Source organism: Dipodomys merriami, unplaced genomic scaffold (assembly GCF_024711535.1).
Source record: "Dipodomys merriami isolate MVZ:Mamm:240054 unplaced genomic scaffold, mDipMer1.0.p SCAF_11, whole genome shotgun sequence".
Lineage (NCBI taxonomy): Eukaryota > Metazoa > Chordata > Mammalia > Rodentia > Heteromyidae > Dipodomys > Dipodomys merriami.
In genome coordinates this window covers 24,334,238-24,354,555 of record NW_027202382.1, presented here as the reverse complement: position 1 = coordinate 24,354,555, position 20,318 = coordinate 24,334,238, and the positions used below count along the sequence as shown (strand labels likewise).

Genomic DNA, 20,318 nt, shown 5'->3' with positions numbered 1-20,318 from the left:
GAAGGGGTAACATTGTCCAAAAAACAATGTATTATTTACCTGACTTAGGTAACTGTAAACCCTCTGTACATCACCTTTATAATAAAAACATTTTTTTAATTGTGAGGTCTTTTGGATTCTGCATAACCACATCCCTCAGTGCTATGCTATTCTTGGAAATGTCCAAGTTGTGTATTAAAGGAGTCTGTTGTGTAGCTAAAGTCAAAACACACACACACACAGAATCTCATCTGAGGAATTTAATATGTAACCTATTACAGAATGTTCAAGATAGTACTTGCAGAGGTACTTTTTATTTCCTTTTCTAGATTTTGTAGTTGAGTTTCATAGAGGACCAGACTGGCCGTTAAGTCACAATGTAAGCCTGGCACTAATGGCTCACACCTATAATCCTAGCTACTCAGGAGGCTGAGATCTGAGGATCACCATTCAAAGCCAGCCAAGGCAAGAAAGTCCATGAGACTCTTATCTTCAATTAACCAACAAAAAGCCAGAAGGGGAACTGTGGCTCAAGAGGTAGAGCACTAACCTTGAGCACAAAAGCTCAGGGACAGCGTCCAAGCCCTAAATTCAAGCCCCAGGACTGCATACATCTACACACACACAGAAGTCACTATGTAATAAAAAGTATTGCTCAGTTCCAAAGTCAAGAAATGAAAAAAGCTAAATGTTTATCAATCTCACCAAGGCAAGTTTTCCAGAGAGGACCCTCACAGGTATTTTGTGGGAAACTGAAGGGTATCCTCACTCCTGACCAGATAGTATTTATGCCTATGGTTTTTGTCTTCTGGTTTTTATGCCAGTCCTAGGGCTTGAACTCAGGGCCTGGGTACTGTCCCTGAGCTTTTCTGCTCAAGGCTAGCACTCTACCGGTTGAGCCACAGCTCCACTTTTGGCTTTTTGATTGCTAATTGGAGATAAGAGTCTCATGGAGTTGCCTGCCAAGGCTGGCTTCAAACCATACTCCTCAGATCTCAGCCTCCTGAGTAGCTAGGATTGCAGGCATGAGCTATCAGTGCCTAGTTTCTACCAATGCTTTTTTTTTTTTTTTAATAAAAACTCAGTAATGAGAAGAAAGGGAATTCATGTTTTGATATGTCCGCTTATATGCCAGGCTCAGTACCACCAGAGATTTATATTCATGGTGTCATATATTCCTCCAAAAGAATTTTACAGGAAGTGGGCTGCAGCTCAAAGTGGTAGAGTGCTAACCCTTGAGTGCAAAAGCTCAGGGACAACAATCAGGCCCTGAATTCAAGTCCCACGACTGACAAAAAAACACTTTTTTTTTTTAAACAAAGCAGATGCTCCCATACCCTCCTTACCACCATGGTAGTAAGGTAATCAAGGATCAAGGGTTTAATGGTTCACTCAAAACCATTCAATTATTCTCTGACCCTTTGATCTATGATCTTTCCAGTACACTCCATAACCCTCACTGCCAAGGTCTTCACAGGCTACCAGTGCTGATAGCCAAGACCTCCCCTCACAGGAAGGACTAAAGAGTTCCTTCCTTGTATGGCTGCACACTGCTCTGGGCACAATCTCCAGGATCCTCCAAGGATGGTTCTCAGAGTCCCCAAACACTGTGGGTGGCACAAGGTCAGGCCAGTTCTTAAGATAGGGAGCAAGATGAAGTCAATGGGTCCTCTAGCCAATTGCCCTGTCCTTACTCATCTGCTCAAACATGCCAAGGCCTGCCTGGAATGACGCAGGCGAGGTCATCATGGGTGATCCTGTTCCCCTCCAGATTGCTACAAAATAACAGATCAGGGCAGAGACAGGCTGCTCCTTGGAAACCTGACAACATTGTTTCATAGGAATCAAAATTCAAGTTATTTGCATCTATCAACCTCAAAGTTAAAACCAGAGTAAAACAGAGGTCTAAAGGTTAAAGGACTCAGAATCTGTGGACCCAATCCATCCTGGTGTCCAAATCCTCACTTTGTCTACTGGGCATTCATTCCTTTATAAATCACGAAGGAACCAAAAATGCCCTACCCCCACCCCTTACACTGAAATTCTGGCTACAGATTCATGTACATAGAGAAATACAGACTTATGAAAGGTCCAACTTAGGCCATTAATAAAGGTATACCCCAACAACCACTTTCTATTCTAGCAACTCCACAAGCTGACACCAGAAAGGCAGAGTTGCTGAAATGAGGAGTTATTTAACATAAACAAACACCAAGGCCATGCTTGGGTTTAGGAGATGTTGCTAATTTCAAATGATGGGTTTTTACATTAGCTGAAATGGAGCTTGGACTTCTCACTGGTGTAATGCTCCATTCTCACCTACATTTAACCAACTCCACCTAAAAAAAGTGTCCTCAAGTTTGAAAAACAAGTGCCGGGGTTGCTAAAAGAAGGAATTCATTCCTGTGAGATTCCTACAAAACCAACGGCTCAGTCTGCTCTAACCCCTGCACTGAAGCAGCACCATGCCACCAAAGGTTGATGCCATAAAGATGGCAGCATTTCAGAGCCTCTGAGGCAAGTCTTCATTCAAGAGAGCTGTGGAAGTCCTTCTAAGCAGAAAGCAGAAAGAATTGAGCTCTTGGTGAGTACAGACAACTGTTAGCCCAACTCCTAGGAAAGCTCCGGAATACTCCATGCCTTGATTGCATAGAGAACATAATCTTGTGCAACTGTCATACCTCCGGGAAGTCATTGAGTGTCCAGTCAAGTGGACTTGGGAAATTCTTCCACTCCCATACCAGGGAAAGGACTAAGTTTCAGCCTGATGGCCTGATGTACTTGCTTACCAGTGCTCAAGTTTACCAGAAGAAAACAATCTACCCTTCAAACTGTGGATGCTTTCTTCCCAGGAGAACTAGACAGCCCTGATGGCTCTCTCCAGTTACATAGCAATTATGTAATTGCTAAGCTTCTGCAGAATCACAGGAACCGTTCTGCAGCCTCCTTACCAGGACAGCTGCAGCACAATGTGCAGAGATGATTGCAGCCTTTGAATGGATGGCTGGTCTCAACGCTGAGCACAAAGGGACGTACAATGGGATTCCATCTCAAGCACAAAGATGTTCCTGCCTAATGAAGCCCTTTCTCCTCCTCCCAGTCTGTGCAGCAAAACTCTTCCCTCTGCCCGCCCTACATGTGTATGTGGTTTCACTGTTTCTGCTGACAGGTTCCAAAAGAGGCAGAAAATCAGCTGAAGGGTTGCCATGGACCATGCACAAGGTAATCATTTAACACATAATGTGAGAGTTCCAGAAGAGGACAAGGAGGAGGAAGGGGGTGGAAAGCATCTCTCTAGGCTTCCTGCACTGGCATGAAATGACTGCTTCCCTTCCTTCTGCCAGCTCCCATCCTTCATGTTGACATTACACATCCTGTACTGTAGATCCACCCCCATGCTGCCGCTTGCCCAGCTGAATTATCTCCTGCGTCACAGCGGTGGTAACAGAACTGCTGGCTCGGCAGACCTGAAAGCACCATTTCAATGCTTCATGCGTTCAGCAACTGGACACGTTACCAAGTGTGTAGAGGGGCTGGTTTGTGGCCCTCTGAGCAGCCATGCAATTCTTGACCCCACCTTCTGCTAACCAGATGGTCTGTTTGCCTCTTGGGACCAACCCATTAAAACTTTACTTTATTAAATTCTATCCAAATGTGGGGACAGTTTACAGCAGTGTGTCTGGTTCATCTCCAACAGGGTTGCTAAGATGAAAATGACCTAAAAATAACTGGAAATTCTACTTCACACCAACAGAGAACAAGATATTTTGGAGTAAATATTTAAATGATCTGCCAGATTATGAACCGCAGCAGCACTGACTACATGGTTAGCAAATTACATTGTAAATATATACACACAAAGACACAGAAAGGAATGGCATCTACACAGCAATCCACCCCCTACAGCCTAAGCCACCCTTATTCATTCTCCCTGACTCCAGGCTATTTTGAATGTGGGTAAGGACACCCTTCTCCCTCATAATCACCTCAATTACCAAAACAAAGAGCCTAATACAACTCTGGGGGAAAAGATCCCATATTCCCTGAGTTGGACCAGACTCAGGCAAACTCCAGATGGGTCTGGTATTCAAAAGGTACTCAATAAATGTTTGATGCATGAATAAATGAACGGGCACCAATTTCTTTAAATATAACGGCTTCTACACAACACCTCTCAGGGCGGGCACATTACCATTCTTCCCAACTCTGTGAACATCCCCCAACTGCTAACAAGGTGTCAGATGAATGGCCAGAAACAACCTTTTGGCACCAGAGGCACTAGGTGGCCACTAATTCATCACTACAAATGAACTGCAAGAGGTGGCCATTTATTGGGACCTGGCAGGGTGCTGGGTGCTTTACATACATTATGCCTCTTAGCCTTCCTTCACCAGAGTCCCATTCTGAAGAGAAGAAAACAAAGAGGGGCACAGGGGCGGAACCCATAACTATAGAGCAAAGGCATAAAGTTCAATTCTTACTCCAAAGCTAATTGCTTTTCCTAGCAGTCAGGCAGGGAACAAACAGGTAAAGGATTGAATCCCTGTAGAGATGACCTCCCTGAAACACCTTTCCACTCTGAGTCTTTTAGGTATGCTAAACATTTCAGGTATCAGTTCTTACTGTTTGTTCCATCCCCTATTTCTTACTGTACTGGGAGCATTGTGAATTACAATTGCTGTTGCCTGTCTCTCTACTCCTTTAGTGTTGAAGTCCACTTAAGGCTAAAATAATCTCTCATTTGCAAGAATCTTAGTTTTGATTACCAAGTAAGTACATGGCCAACTTTCTTCTCAATAACAGCACAGTCCATAAGTTTTTAAATGGTAACTAGAAGTGTTTTATAATTACTGAAGATGTGTCATTCCATTGACACTTTTGCCTTTTTCAAAATTTCCAAAGTGTTAAAAGAAAGAAAAAAAAAAAGAACAAAGCTTTATGGGAGATTACCAAAGAGCCACCTACATGTTCTTCACCTCTGTCACTAACATGCCCACCCCCACCACACAGCCACCATTGAAGCCACCAATGAATGCTCTCTAGCCAAAGCAAACAAGGTAGGGTAAGGCCTGTTAGGCCCTACCAACCCAATTCCACACACTCTACATTTTGAAATATTATCTACCCTTAAGACATTCTAAATTTAGCTCCTGAGATCTCAAAACATCTGATATTATAGTCCATTAGTAAGACCAAGTAGACATGAACTGTTAAAATAAACATTTGCACAGAGAAAACCAGAACACTTAAAAGCAAGGTTCAAGGGGAATCCACAAGCTGGGTCTCAGATATCCAATGTACAAAAGGCCACCAAGAACCACCCAAGATTTACAGAAAACAACAAAGCCAGGGATTTCCTTGCAAAGAGTACTGTTTTTCTAGACAAATCAATTTTTTTTGGCCAGAATAATAACAAACAACAGGAACACTAATAACTTCTTTCAAAAGGTCCAGAAAATATCACATTTATTAAAAATTGTTCTTCTGCAACTCTCCAGAGAATATCTCTGCAAGGTGTAGAGAGACAGCAGGCAGCATTGTCACAATGTAAATGTACCTTTACAACAGAAAAGGGGACTGTGCTTAGGTAGTTTACAAATTCCTGCAGATGTTAGCACCTAGGGCTGAAATCCTTCTGGGTCCACAAACAGAATGAGCAACATCTACAGGCAGGCCCTCTCCCAGTGAAGGCACACACAGCAAAGGTAAATGAGCTGAATTTACACTAACTAAATAAGAGTTCAAGGACAAAATCATTGATATCCTGAATGTAGATTACTGGGAGAAGATCTCTTTCTCAGTTTTTCCATCAGGAAAGAAAGGAGAAATTCATTTTGAGTGCCTGTTACAAACTAGGACCTATACACAAACATACACATGTACATATACACCACTCTTTCTTTCTTTCTTTCTTTCTTTCTTTCTTTCTTTCTTTCTTTCTTTCTTTCTTTCTTTCTTTCTTTCTTCCTTTCTTCCTTTCTTTCTTTCTTTCTCTTTCTCTTTCTCTTTCTTTCTGCCAGTCGTGGAGCCTGAACTCTGGGTCTGGCCACTGTCCCTGAGCTTTTGTGCTCAAGACCAGTGCTCTTCCACTTGAACCACAGCTTCCCTTCTGGTTTTTTGCTGGTTAATTGGAGATAAGTTTCATATTCCTGCCTGGGCTGGCTTTGAACTGTGATCCTGAGATCTCAGCCTCTTTTGTAGCTAAGATTACAGACATGAGTCACCAGTACCCAGTATAATACATAATTATATATATATATATATATATATATATGTAGATATATATTCTATTAGTACTACAGTTGCATCATTGTCACTCACATGTTACTGGATAGAAAATCATGCAGACAGAACAGTTAAGTGACTTATAGAAGTCACACACTAGGAAAAGATAGAGACAAATTTTAACCTGTACTCAGGCAGGTCTTTCCAATTGAAACTACTTTCTCAAGGAGACTACAGCTCAACAAACTGCATTTTCACCCAGCAAGTCCAAGAAATGACTGCCTAGTAGAAATCTGCAATCCTAATATTTCAATAGCAACAAAACTAGTGCCTAGAATCTAGCTATGTTACCTACATACACATCTATATGTATGCATGTATTATGTATCTACCTATCTATGTATCTAGACACATAGATACATACACTGATAGATACATATCTGTCAGTGGCCAAGTGTCTAGTTATTCTTCAGTCAGATCTAACTACACTAAAACTCAGCCACGATGAGCAAACTTGTAAGTGCACTATTTCCCATAAACCCTGCACTTCCAAAAGGGAAGACTGCCAAATGACAATCTGGCCCAATAATTCACACTGATACACCCACTTCTCATACAGGTTATTGTTTATATTTCTTAGAAATCATTGTCTCCTTTTGGGAAATTAAACAGTAAGCAACATCCCTAAGCAATGACATGTTCACTTTATACAATAATACAGTACTAGGAAATTTCCTAAATTTGGGAGACAGAAAGGAACAACATGAAAAGTTCTTATGGTCCTTATCTTGCACACAGTGATTTTCTTTTTCACTGGATGACCTCAACAACTACTCAAATGTACCATACTAAAGCTACTGAAAAGGTTCCTGTGCTAAGAAAATAAAATCAGTCTAGCCAATTTGGGCTTCTAAGTTTTCTTGTTGGCTTCAAGATCTCATCTAATTTATTAATGTTTCCATTATATTTTAATGTCTTAAAACCTAAGCCTCTATTTTTTCATAGAAATCAAGACAAGACATGTAGTATGTGCAAAGAATATTGCTACAAACTTTCCTACCTAGGCAGGGAAAAGATCATAGGAAGGTGGCAGAGGGGAAACAGAAACACCTTGAAAAGCAGATGTTCCCTGTTCATTGAGCTGCTCCAAATAAGATCACTAACACTTACCTGTGCTGGGGTCAATTTTGATAATTGTAGTTGACGTCTAGAAACAGGGTTATGAATATAATTACCATGAAGCAGCAATTGGGCAATCACAACCTAATTAAACCCACAGACTAGATTATCTTGTTTCCCCCTAATAATCACATAACATTTAACACTTGCTAATTTCAGGACCTATGGGTGATGTTCATTCATTATTAACAAGCTACCTCCACTGGTCAGAAAAAGAATAGATGAGGTACTTGGGAGGTTGAGTCAACCTGGGTCAGGGAAGAATTTCAAGGTCAGCAATATCTCTTCTTCAACACCCCTTTATTTCTCATATCCCCTCTCTATCAAATTACCAACCAGAGGCCAAGCCAAGGGAGAAGATGGATTGAATGATGAGAAGTTCTGTATATGTGGAAGAATGTAATTCAGCTTTCTTAAAGACATACTGCTTTATGTGATCTATACATTGTGCTTTTGAAAAAAACAAAAACAAAAAACAAAAAAATACTTCAAAGTGTGATTTTGTTTTCTTTTCAATTCTTCTGCCAGGCCTACATACTTTTTATGTTTACCTCCTTGGGTCCCAAGACTTCCACTCTAACAGTTCCTCTCATGGTGAGCAAACTCTCACATTCAACATACTTTGTCTGATGGCCACTGAACCCACAAAGCCATGTCAATGCAATTCACGTTGCTTTCTGCAAAGGAGTTCCTGAGGGTACCCTGGTTAGTATTCTGTGCAAAAAAGTCAAGTTTCAGGCCGGGCACCGCTGGTTCACGCCTGTAATCCTAGCTACTCAGGAGGCTGAGATCTGAGGATCAGGGTTCAAAGCCAGCCCAGGCAAGGAAGTCCGTGAAACTCTTATCGTCAATAAATCACTAGAAAACCGGAAGTGGCACTGTAGCTCAAGTGGTAGAGCGCTCTCCTTGAGCTGAAGAGCTGAGGAACAGCCCCATGACGTCAAGTTTCCCCTATGTCACCCTGGGTGAAGTCCTTATTCCTCTATATCAAAACTCTATCCAGATTCACATTCTTTGGGTGAATTTATCTTTGCACTCTTCAATGCTATCATTACTTTGTTTCTAAGCTTTTTTTCCTATTCTAGTACTTCATCTAAGGGCATGTTTGGGAGACTAGAGAATTAGCTCCATGGAAGAGTGCTTTGCCCAGCATGGGAAAGGCCCCAGGTTAAACTCCCATCACTACAAAACAAAAGCCAATGGTTTTGACAGGTTTGGTAGATAATGATATGGATAAGGTAAAAATGAGTAACTATGACCTCCTCTACCACACTCTTGGAGACATATGTTTGTCATTCTACAAGTTTTGGTTATGGGTCTGTCTAGAGACTAGGGATCAACTGACCAGATGTATAGTACAGAACATTCTGTGACGCCTCCACCAATTGCTTTGGGGTTGAAGAGTTACTCCACAATTAATGTCCAATATCTTATCTTAGAGAAAATCTACTGGGCTGGGAAGGTGGCTCAGTGGTACAGCGCTTGCCTTGCATGCCTGAAGCCCTGGGTTCCATTCCTCAGCACCACATAAGCAAAATGAAAAAAGCCAGAAGTGGTGCTGTGGCTCAAGTGGTAGAGCGCTAGCCTTGAGCTGAAGAGCTGAGGGACAGCGCCCAGGCCCAGAGTTCAGGCCCCACAACTGGACCCACCCACCCCCAAAAAAAGAAAAGAAAATCTACTATCTTGAGTATCTAAAGGATTATTTGAACTTGGCATTATCTCCCTTAGTACAGCCTGTTACTCTATTAAGGGGATCTGTGGTCTTCTGTGAACAGCAGCTTCCTTACTATAGAGGAACGTCAGGAAGAGGCAAATAAGCCCTCAACACTTATCATGTCTCCGTGATCTAAACAGAGCACACAGTGACCAGTGAAGGCAGTGACGAACATCACCCACACTTTTTAAAAAGGATCTGCTCCAATTTCTACACATGACCATTAGATAATGGGACTAATTTTCAAATGTCTATAGGTATAGCATTTGAAAACAATTTTCAGGCTTGTAGTAACCAAAGCTAGTGTAGAACACCAAAAGTCTTTCAAAAGGGACCCTAAGAAGAGAAATATAAAACACTTATACTTAAAAGAAAAAAACTAGTCAGATAGCCTGGACAGATAGGTGCTTTTTAAAGATTCATATGTGTAAGCACTTTATGGGTTTGATCTGATTTAAGAATAAAGTATCTCCTCCGTGGTCTTTTTGTTTCCCCACATCGTCTCCTTTATAACTCAGAAGAACAAAATGTAAAAGATACCCTGCTGCCACATAATTGCAATAGGTTTTATCTCTCATATCATCCAATATATTACAATTAATTTTCCATGTACAGATTTCCTTCCAGAGCACCAAGGATATCATCCTGACAACTGAAGGAAATCAACATCAGGAACATGAGCTGGTAACAAAGTAAGTAATGACCAAGGTGAGGGCAGGGTGGCGGGGAAGGCTGTAGAGCCCACTAGCTGAGAGCTAGGTCTTGCAGACAGCTATCTTCTGTGTGAGTACCTGGCTCTCCTCCCTGGTAGCCTTGGGTACCTCCTTAACCCTTCAACAATATGTATGGTCCCTAGTTTTAAAGAAAGTATTTCCTAGGACTAATACCAACTGTGAGTCAGTCCAGGGGAGGAAATAATATTTTTTGAAAGTCCATATGATAATTCTATTTGATATAGAGGAGTTGGTACAGTTTTTTTTGTAGCATTTTTATTATAAAAATGCTATACAGAGTGGTACAATTTTTTGATGAAGCAATCATATTTATTCTCTATTGTTCATGCCTAATATTAGGACCACATTCAACTAGCAGCTGAAAGGAGTGATGTTCTTGCAGTTGAACTCTGACACTCCAACGAAAACCATCTCCACATACATCCCTTTCCCTGTTACTGCGATTAAATACTAATTAACTGTCTTCAGAGACTACTTAAGATGGAAACCACAGAAGTGAAAATATTCTGGGTGGTAGGTATGTTTTCTATTTAAATCATTGCATGCTTTCTAGTTGGTATCTCTCTTTGTCCATTTTTAGTCTGTAACTCAGAATTGTCCCTTACTTGAAGGATCTCGAGGTTAGGTTCATTTCCACCTGGGCTAAAAGACTGGTGCTTAACAGCTGATTAATTGTTCACAACAGAGGGCTGGCATTTGTGGATTAGAATGGCTAAACTATTCTGCACTACAATGGCCTCATTTTGGATCTTAAAATGCTGGGAGTAGATTGACAGACCAGCCTGTGATGTTTGGCTCAGGCAAATGACTTAATCCCAAACTGAACACCACTCCGTAGTGGTCCTGACGTGTTCCTTTCCTCTGCAAAGTAAGCAATGTCTTGGTTGCTCATTCGTTCTAGTACCCAGAGTATAGGAAGAGAAGGCTCTATGTATAACCTTAGAGGACTATCACATTTTCTGCCCATCAATAATGCAGCTATTTTCTACTGTGCTCTATTCTTTAGGACATTCATGTTCCAGGAAAATCTCCACCAATCCTACTTAACCAGTTCCCTCTAGTTTCCATCTGTCCCTTATCCAAAAGGCCAAAATGTGTAACCCAGAAATCACATAAATAGTCTTCTAAGCCCAATTCTATTCTTTTTTTTTTTTTTTAACAATAGGAACTTACTGAAGAATGTGGGTCTGTGCTCTGGTCTTCATATTTCACATGCAATAGGTACCAGATTACAAGGCCTTTTCAACTTGCTTTACTTTTCAACTTGCCTTACTTCTGGAAGGTTCTTCCCAGTGGGCAGACCTCTTCTATCAGGACTTGTCAACTTAATTCCTCTGCCTCTCTTCTTTACCCTTTCCCATCCAAGCAGGCTTTTCCTTCCCAGTAAATTTCTACCATATAATCACAGCAATACTTTAGCCTACTTTTCTTTAGCTTAACAACCCTGTCTATTTTCTACTTGTGCTGATGCTACTGTTTGCTTTTCTGATGGGCTAATCCATGTATCCTTTCAAGGCCTAACTTCCCCTACCACGATAGCAGCTGGAGCTCTAATTCACAGGTGCCTTCCAAAGCTTTTCATTAGCAACAGAAATGAGATGGTTTAGAAACCTATTTCTTAATCTGCAGGTGAGTATTGGAACCTTTGTGCGGCAAACATCTTTCAAGTATCCCACATTGTGCCACTGCACAATTATTTTCTGAGTAATAAGTACAATGTGATAGGCACATGTGCAGTGCTAACAGGGAGAATGTTCCCTCAGCGGAAATCAGCTTTCACACCCCTCCCTTCCCCTCCACTTACTGCCCACCCTACTTTCCCTCTTTCCCCTCCCCCCACCCCCTCCCACCCCCAGCCCCTGGCATTTTCCAGCTCAGGAGAAAAACACTCCGCAGACTGGAGAAAAACTGAAGAATAATGGCTTTCCCTTCTTACATCTGAATAGGGTAGAGAAGAATCCAAAATTTGAGGGCCTTTGCTTGTGTTCTCGTTCAACTGGCCAGACAAGGGCTTAGGGAGCCAGTTTGGCCTTCCCTAGCTGGGCCCTGTAGGGGATAAGCTTCGCCACAAATCCTGGGCTTAATTACTTCTGACACAGTTGTCCTGCCTGGGCCTCCAGCTCCTTTTGTGTTCCTTCCACTCTGAATCCAAAGGGAAGTCTCTGCTCTACTCACATTGGCCAAAAGCTTCACTTCCCACTAAGTTATTCTAGAACATTTTCATCAAGATCCAGTGCTTCCTGGTAGCATTTTTCCCCCCATCTTTTCTTGCTGGCTCTTGGTTACAAGTCTGCTGAAATAGCTAGAAAATAAGTTGCTGGATTGTGCACTGAGTATCTCAAATGGTTTTGTTGTTGTTGTTTTATACAAATAAACACCTACCAACCCTCCCTCCACTTCAACAAGCTGGTTCTATCCTTTGAATGGAGTAAGATGTAGGCAGGCACTGCCTAAGAATTTTATTAATATCCAGAAGCAACATACAGTGTACTGAACAAGCAAACCCATGAAAGCCAGGAAATCAATACCAAAATACCCATGACCTGGCATGGAAAAAAGCAAAAAACAAAAAAAACCTGCCCTCCACGAATAACTCAAGAAGAAATGTCTCCAGCTAGGAATTAAGAAGGAATGCTTTGAACGCACCAAGTAAGCTGCTCACTAGAAGCAAAAAGACAATGACTTTGTAGTGGACAACACCAGCACACCTACTTCCCTACTCCTCAAAAGAAGACAAAAAAGCCAACTTTGTGTAGCCACATATCCAAAGCCTTTAAAGATCTTACTAATGCTTTCTTGTCTAAAAGACAAGAGTTCTGGGCATGACCCACTTTATGATAGTATTTCCAAATCACTTCCAATGGAGTTCTTATTTATCAGTACAGTAATTCTGCAGCAACAAAGTTCAAGGGAACAAAATGCCAAAAGGGCTTCCTAGCAAACTGCAAGTGAAATCTAAATTCATAGGGGAAAAAACAAAACACATCTATTTTCCTACACTTGGAAATTTCTCTTGGGTCTTATAAATCCTGAAGACTATGCAACTAATGATTATCTTCTTTCTAACTCCAATTTTTTTTCTTCTCCCTTTAGCACTGGCATGCAAACCATGCTGTTTTAACTTCTTTCCTGTTCTCCCAGTTCTTCTGGAACATTTTATTTTTGAGAGTCAACTCATTTGGAGGAGTGCCACACTGAGATTCGACTGTTTACAGTGCTGGCTGCGCTTCTCCCAGAAGTCCACATCCAAGCCTACCTGCCTCCTGGATTACAAATTTATGCATTCGTGTGGAAGAAGCTTAGAAAATGTGGAAACTTCCAAACATCACTCTTCATCCTTATAAAATGACTGGCTCACCCAAGAGGAGTCACGAATGAAAATGCATGTCACCCTTCCTAGCATATGCTCCTATTCCACATGGTTAAATGTTATTTGTGTTATTAAAAGTTATTTGAATGATGACTGCATGCATACTGGAGGAAATAGGCATGGATCTGCAAGAGAGAGCTGGGCTTCAAGAAGATACATGGAGAACACAATTTTGAATGAGTGAGGAACCCTGGAAAAATCACCAATAATTGTTTGAGATGAAGTTTCACCCCCTCAGCCATTCAAAATAAAATCTTTGAAAGCAGCCAGTTTGAATCAGTACCCTGTTGCAAAACAGACCCTCAGAGTCCAATTGTGGTGGGGACTTTTGTAAGTTCCAAAGAAGGGCATTAATTTGAAAAAGACTTCCAAGCCCTGAAAGATGGTGGAACAAATAAGAGAGAAGAAAAAAAAAAGTTTTAAAAAAAAAGCACAGTTATGTAGCTAAAGTCTCATGAACAAGATTGGGTTTCTGGATCTATGACTGAAGCTCTTATGCTCAGCCTTGAGTACCCACTACGTTAAATTCAAGGAACTAAAAATCCTTACTCCTGTCCCACTAGTGGATGACTGTAGAGTTTCTCTGAGAGCCTTAGGCCCCAGAGAGGAAAACAGCTGTTTCACTAAGTGCAGCTGGGGTAGTGGAAAGGGCACTAGGCTGTAGTCAGCAGACCTGGGCCTGTGCTGTGCTCGCTCCTGGCTTGGTTACAGCTGAACTTTCTTACCTTGTGCAAGTCATTTCATGTTTTTATGCAAATTTCCTTCTCAATTTAAAGGGAGGATAGTTAAGCACATCTAAGGCATAAAAAAATTGTAGCTTCTAAATTGGAAGCTTTGCCTGGTAATACCTAGTATTCTTAACTTACATAGTATACATACTTGTCCATTTTTAAGTTACTTTGACAGTCTATTTGGGAAATAATACTATTGTTTATTCCCCCTCACCCCACCCTCAGTTTCCACTCTCTAGAGTACTACCATACTACACTAAATGCCTCTTTTCTTTCCCTTTCTTATTTTTTCAAGCAACCTTCCCCAAACTAAGTCTTGTGCTATTAAAAGAGCTTAGAACTTCCCATTTCCTTGCTACAGCTAAAATTAAACTGTCCATTCCTTAGGGCCCAACATAACATCTGCCAGATGTCTTGGCATAGCACAGAAGGAGAGGAATTTTTGTCTAGCAATATCTACAATCTCCTATTTTTATATAATCAATTAATTGGTCACCAAACTCCAGCTAATACTTCAAGGACATCAACTTCAGAAGTAGGCGAATCGCACCAGACATTTACTTTCAAACACACACACACACACACACACACACACACACACACACACACACACACACACACACACACACACACACACACACACAGTTGGTGCATTTTTCACCTCACTGGATATTATCAATAGACCCTGGAAATACACTCTACCCACTTCTTTTGGATTTCTATAGTTTCCATAGCCTAACCATCCTGTTGTACAATCTGAATTCATTCATTATTTGTATGGTTCTTCATTTATAGCTATAACATTATGAAGTAGTATATCTATCCCCAAGTTATCAACTTAGAACATTCTATATAGATTTGTTGATTCTCTAGCCCATGACAGAATGAACTATAAGTCTAAAAGAGACACAAAGAAAAAAACTAAGAACTCTGAACATCAAGAAATAATTCAAGGCAAACTAGATCCTATTAAATTCCATCACATATTAACAGGACTCATTCCCAAGGCTACTTTACCATTCCTTTCTTTCAGGAAAGCTGACCACAAGTACTCTAAAGACCATTAGTAGAGTTGAATTTTTTTTTTCCTTATGGTCTTCGGGAAGACTTATTAGGAGAATAGATAAAGAGTTTCTCTAAAAGTTATCTCCAACTCCAAGGTCAGGCAGGAGAAAAGGGGAAAGAAGTTCTTAGTGAATATGGTTAATGAATTCGATTGCTATAAAACCGATATGAATTAGATTGCTATAAAAGCAAACACTAGGAAGTATGAAGATCCCCAAAACAATCTCTTGTATTGCAGTATACATATTTCACAAATACAACTCCAGAATGATTTTTTTTCTCCCTTGGGTTATATTACTACTATGGCAAAAATTTGCATAACAAGCCTTATGAGCTTGATGTCTCAAAAACAAAAAAGGTATTTGAGCTTTGGAGACCATTGAGAATGTCGAATTTGGTGGCATTTTATTTCTTTCATGATGATTTATCCAGATGCTTGTCTCAACTCAAGTGTATAGATCTAGACTAATTCAAGAAACAATGCCTTTAAATATCATGGACCTTTTCATTTTGATGAAGTACAACAGACAGTACTGTGTGTTTCTTAGATAATCAATTAGAACATATTCTCAAACTCCAAAAGCACCATAAATTTCAACTGAGAAATGTGTCCATGAAGACACCAAATCTTTTAGTTATAAAGTAAAAACTGCAGTGAGTCAAACTGGTGAAGTGGCACTCTGAAATTCCTTCCCACCACTCTCTCCCACACACAATGAAGTAAGTTAATCACCTGTCCAGTTATCAATAACAATAAAAAGGATATCATGAAAGTTTGCTTCAAGATCAACATGTTTGTGCTTATATAGTTGACAAGATGCTAAATCACCTGATACTTTGCTAAATAACTCTTTATCCACTGCATCTGAACTTTTAAGCATGAGCATGTAGCAACCATATATATATATATATATATATATATATATATATACATATGCATCTATACGTGTATATTTACATACATTGACAGCATCCCATTTAAGAACAACAGTTATTTTTATCAAGTGGTAACATGCTACAATTGAATATAAAAGGTATGATTCTGGGTAAGTGCTACTGGAGAAGCCTACGTCTGTCATAAATGATCAGACATCTGAACAGAATATTTTCAAATGAGCATACACATCAACTGAAAACCATCTATCTTCATCTGCACAAGTAGTTTTACTTCATTGACCATGGACAATTATCAGCTAAAGAACCATGTATTTCCCCCTCTCCTTTCACACTCCACAGAAGAACAATAACCCTCAATTAATGACACAACTGTTTGGCTTGAAAAAATGTGATGTTGTCATATACAGCATTGTGCATTTTCTGAGTGACACTGCTACCAGCTACTCAACAGAATATAATTACATCTGGAATCAGATACCACTTCAATATGCAAAGAAAGGATGTAGACATAAGGAACTTATACACACACACACATACACACTCACACATCTGACACATAATGAGAATACAAGGCAAGAAAAAAGCTGGTGCAGGTTGCTAACTAGTATGCTTCTTACTGCTGTTGAAGCTGGTACTTTCCTGTATTTCTACTTGGTTGAAAGCAATGTACAATTAACCCCCATCCCTAGAATATATATTAATTGGTTCTGAATTCCCTTCAAGTTTCCATTCCACTCCACAGGAGAGGAGTCCTCCTCTCTATCTTCAATAGTCTACCTCAAATTCTTCCAACATCTTCCCTCATCCTCAAGATGGCTACCTTACCTAATGGAAAAGCAACATCTTCATGGTTGGCTTTTCTTTTTTTTAAATTAATTCCTGAAGTATTTCAGAATGTAGTTCTTTCCTTAAGTCAATTTCCTACATTCTCTAGAAGTGCTCTGTGAAGAACTCCAATGTGTGTAGATTGGGGTAGGAATAGGTCTTTCCCCCCCTCCCCCCAAATCATCCACACAAAATGTCTTCCTACAAGATTAATAAATTCTTCTAATTAAAAAGGTGAAGCTACCTAGACATAAGGTTTTCTCAACTGACATAATTTGCTTCCATAGTGACATTGTTAAGAAGATATTGCAGGAGACTTACAGCACTTGAGAACACAGGGGGAAAAAATAGCAGAAGGAAAGAGAAAGGGGGGAAACAAAGGAACCAGAAGAAGGCCTAACATAGAAATGGAGCAGCTAGAAGGGAAATGGAGAACGTGGAGAAGCTGGTGCTAGACAGTCTTAGAGTTCCTTTAAGATCTAAGCAGGAACACTTGCTTTGCCTTGCTTTTTTTTTGAGAGAGAGAAACTAACCCATACCAGACAATAAAGTCTTGCAGTACATCCAACATGATGATAACCCAGCCTCAGAACTCAAAAGAAATAAAAAAGACAAAACAAACAAACAAACAAAACTCAGCTTAGAGCCATGTTCACAATGAGGAAATAACATTTCCTGGTGAGTCTGAGGAGACCTAAAGTTGTGAGGAGACCTCAGTGGAAGCGTTTAAGGTTTTTGCCTTGCCTTTCCTGAAGGAGGTGAAAACCCTTCAGGTCCACTCCAGAGGCAAGGGGGGGGGGGGAGAGAATTCCAAAAGTTTACTTTAAAATGGAAACAAACGTCTCAATAACTTGTGAAAGCACTCCTTGGGTGGGAGAAAAATCTGGGGAACCCTTGAAAGCCCTCATCTTCCTGCATAATGAATAGCCAGTGAGAAGCCACCACAAGGTCTCCCTCTGGAGAGAGAGAAGGAGTAGGCAGGCAAGCCTCCTGCGCCGCCTCCTCCTCCTCCAGCCATCACCAAGAGCTTCAAAATGGAGACATTCATAATTTTATAAACACTTCTCATCTCAGCTTTGTCTCCTGGAAACCCACTCTCCCCCATTTTCTGATGGAGTTACAACATGACAACCCTCACCTGACTCGGTTCCCAGCTCTCAACCAAACACTAGGCACTTCCTCAAATAATAATCATCATGATCATGATAAAGAAACCTGCCAGCAATCCAGAAACAAAACCAAAGCAAACCAAACACCCAACAACAGACACTCAGACACAGCCTCTCGGGAACCCTGGGAGAAAGCTCCAACTGGTTAGTCTTTCCCCATCCCAGACGAGTGCTTAAAAATAAAACTTTTTTTTTCTTTTTTTGGGGGGTTGGGAAGGATTAGAAAAGGAACTCCAGGCAAGACTCCCTCCCTTGGCTCTCTTGTAGGTCAGAAGCTACAATGAAAAGAAAATGAAGGTTCCTTCAGGAGTGGTGAACAGCCTGGAGGATGAACGTGAGAAGGAGCTTTGTGTTTGGGAGTCTGGACTGGAACCAAGGCAGACAGCTTGCAAATGGAGGACAGGGAGATAAAGAAAAGGAAAGAGAAGGTCTGTTCCAATGAGGGGCGGCTGCGGCTTCCCTCGTGCCTCGCAGAGAGGACGGACCCCTGGGAACCACACCAGGACGAGACGCCCCCCTCCAGACCCTTGTCTTCCTTTCTGCCAGCCTCAGAAGAGGGCCAAGCGTGTGTAATGGCTTCTCTTATCCAGAAACCGTTGTCCTCCTCCACCAGACGCTTCGGAACCCCCAAGCCTTGTGGAGACAGCTCCTCAACCTGCACCCCTCCAACCCGGCCTGCGCCCCCCCCACCCACCACTTCTTTCCTCCTCGGCAGCAGCAGCCCCCCCCCAACACATCCCGACCCCGCATCCCAACTTCGGAGAGAGGAGAGAGAGAGAGAGAGAGAGAGAGAGAGAGAGAGAGAGAGAGAGAGAGAGAGAGAGAGAGAGAGAGAGAGAGAGAGGCAAATACCTGAGAAAGAGGGGGGGTGCCAATCCGCACGGCTGTGCCATCGGGAGGGCGGGGGGGGGGGGGACAGGCAGACAGAGCGGAGGGGGGCAAGGAAGGAGAGGGACAGAGAAAGAAAGAGGTCAACCCGCTCGGGTCGGGGCCGCTCGCTCGGAGCGCTCCTCCTCTGACCCTCGCTCGCTCGCTCGCCTTGGCTGGGGCTCCGGGTCTCCAAAGCCTCCCGCCCTCCGCCCCCCTCTCCGTCCCCACTCCGGTCCCCGCACTCGCTCCGAGCATCCCCGTCTAAGATCTCTCTTCTCACTCTTTTTTCTTTCTTTTTCTTTTCTTTTCTTTTTATTTTTTTTTTTGCCTCCCCTTCTCTGGATGGAACTAACATGAAATTAATTAAGCCGCGGCGCTCGCCCTCCCCACCCCCTCCCCAGCCGCCCTCCCCACCCGTGCAGAAGGAGCAGTCAGCAGGAAAAGCACAGCCACCTCCAGTGCCACCCCACCACCTTCTCCTCCTCTTCCTCCCTCGCTTCTCCTCCTCCTCCTCCTCCTCCTCTTCCTCCTCCTCCTCCTCCTCCCCCTGCTGCTCTCCCTCCTCCCCCCCTCCTCCTCCACCTCCTGCTTCCCCTTTCTAGCTTCTCTGCCCAACAGCCAGTCCATACAGGGGACTTCCTCTCCTCCCGGCGCCACCAGCCCTCCTGGACCGAATGAATGAGCGCGTTTGTGCCTCCGCCGCCCCGCGCTCCGGCTCTCCTCCCCCGAGCCACTCGGACCACCCAGAGGTGCTGCTTTCATTGCAGTAACTTACAGAAGAAGCGTCCCGGCGCCGGGAGGTGCTTCGGGCTCTCCAGCCCCACCGCCTCCTGATCCTCTTTCTCTTTCTCCTCTTCCTGCTCGGGTTATTGTTGTGGAAGTTGTTTGGGAGTCTCATGTGCTTCTGCCGGGTCTCAGCAATGGAGGATCGCCATCTTCCCTGCCTTCCTCGGCTCCTCAGACTCGCTGCAGCTGCAGATGACCTGAGATATCTCTCTCTCTCTTCCCCTCTCTCTCTCGCGCTCTCTCTCTCTCTCTCCCCCTCTGCTCTTCTCTCCTCCCTCTTCCTCGCGCGCTCTCTCCTCTCTCTCCTCTCTCTCTCTCTTCTCCCTCCCTCTGTGTCTCTCTCTCTGAATAATGAGCAACTGGAGGGAGAGAGAAAGCAAGACAGAAAGAGAGAAGACAATCTTCTGCTGCCACACAAAACGCCGGAGCACCAGGGGGTGCGCGAAGCCTTCCTAATAACAACACGTTCAGGAGACAGGAAGGAGGGGAGGGAAAGAAAAGAAAGATCGGAGGAAAGGGCTAAGGGGAGGGAGGGGAGAAAAAAAGGAGGGGGGGAAGGATTATATCCCAAGAGCTTGGAGAAGCGCAGGAGAGACGCTGGAAGAGATGCTCAGGCTGTGGCTGCTGTCTCTCCCCCCCGCCCCTCCCCTTGCTGAACCCCAGAAGGAAGAGGCAAGGTGGTTGCAAAGTTAAGGCTGGGACATTGTCTTTGTCACTCGGAGCAACCCAAGAGCCAGGCCAGTGAGATGCAAGAGGAGGAGGAGGTGGCGGCGG

General features: G+C 42.6%; 1 protein-coding gene across 2 annotated transcripts in view; it reads right to left on the bottom strand.

Annotated features, from left to right (window-relative positions):
* Znf462 (zinc finger protein 462) overlaps positions 1 to 19,964 on the bottom strand; it is a 146,241-nt gene extending 126,277 nt beyond the window's left edge. For both annotated transcript variants that reach the window (XR_011369566.1, XM_070011153.1), the window contains exon 1: positions 19,534 to 19,964. The gene's annotated coding sequence lies outside the window, so the exon portion shown is untranslated. The remainder of the gene's footprint in view (positions 1 to 19,533) is intronic.
* Between the last annotated feature and the right edge of the window lie 354 nt (positions 19,965 to 20,318).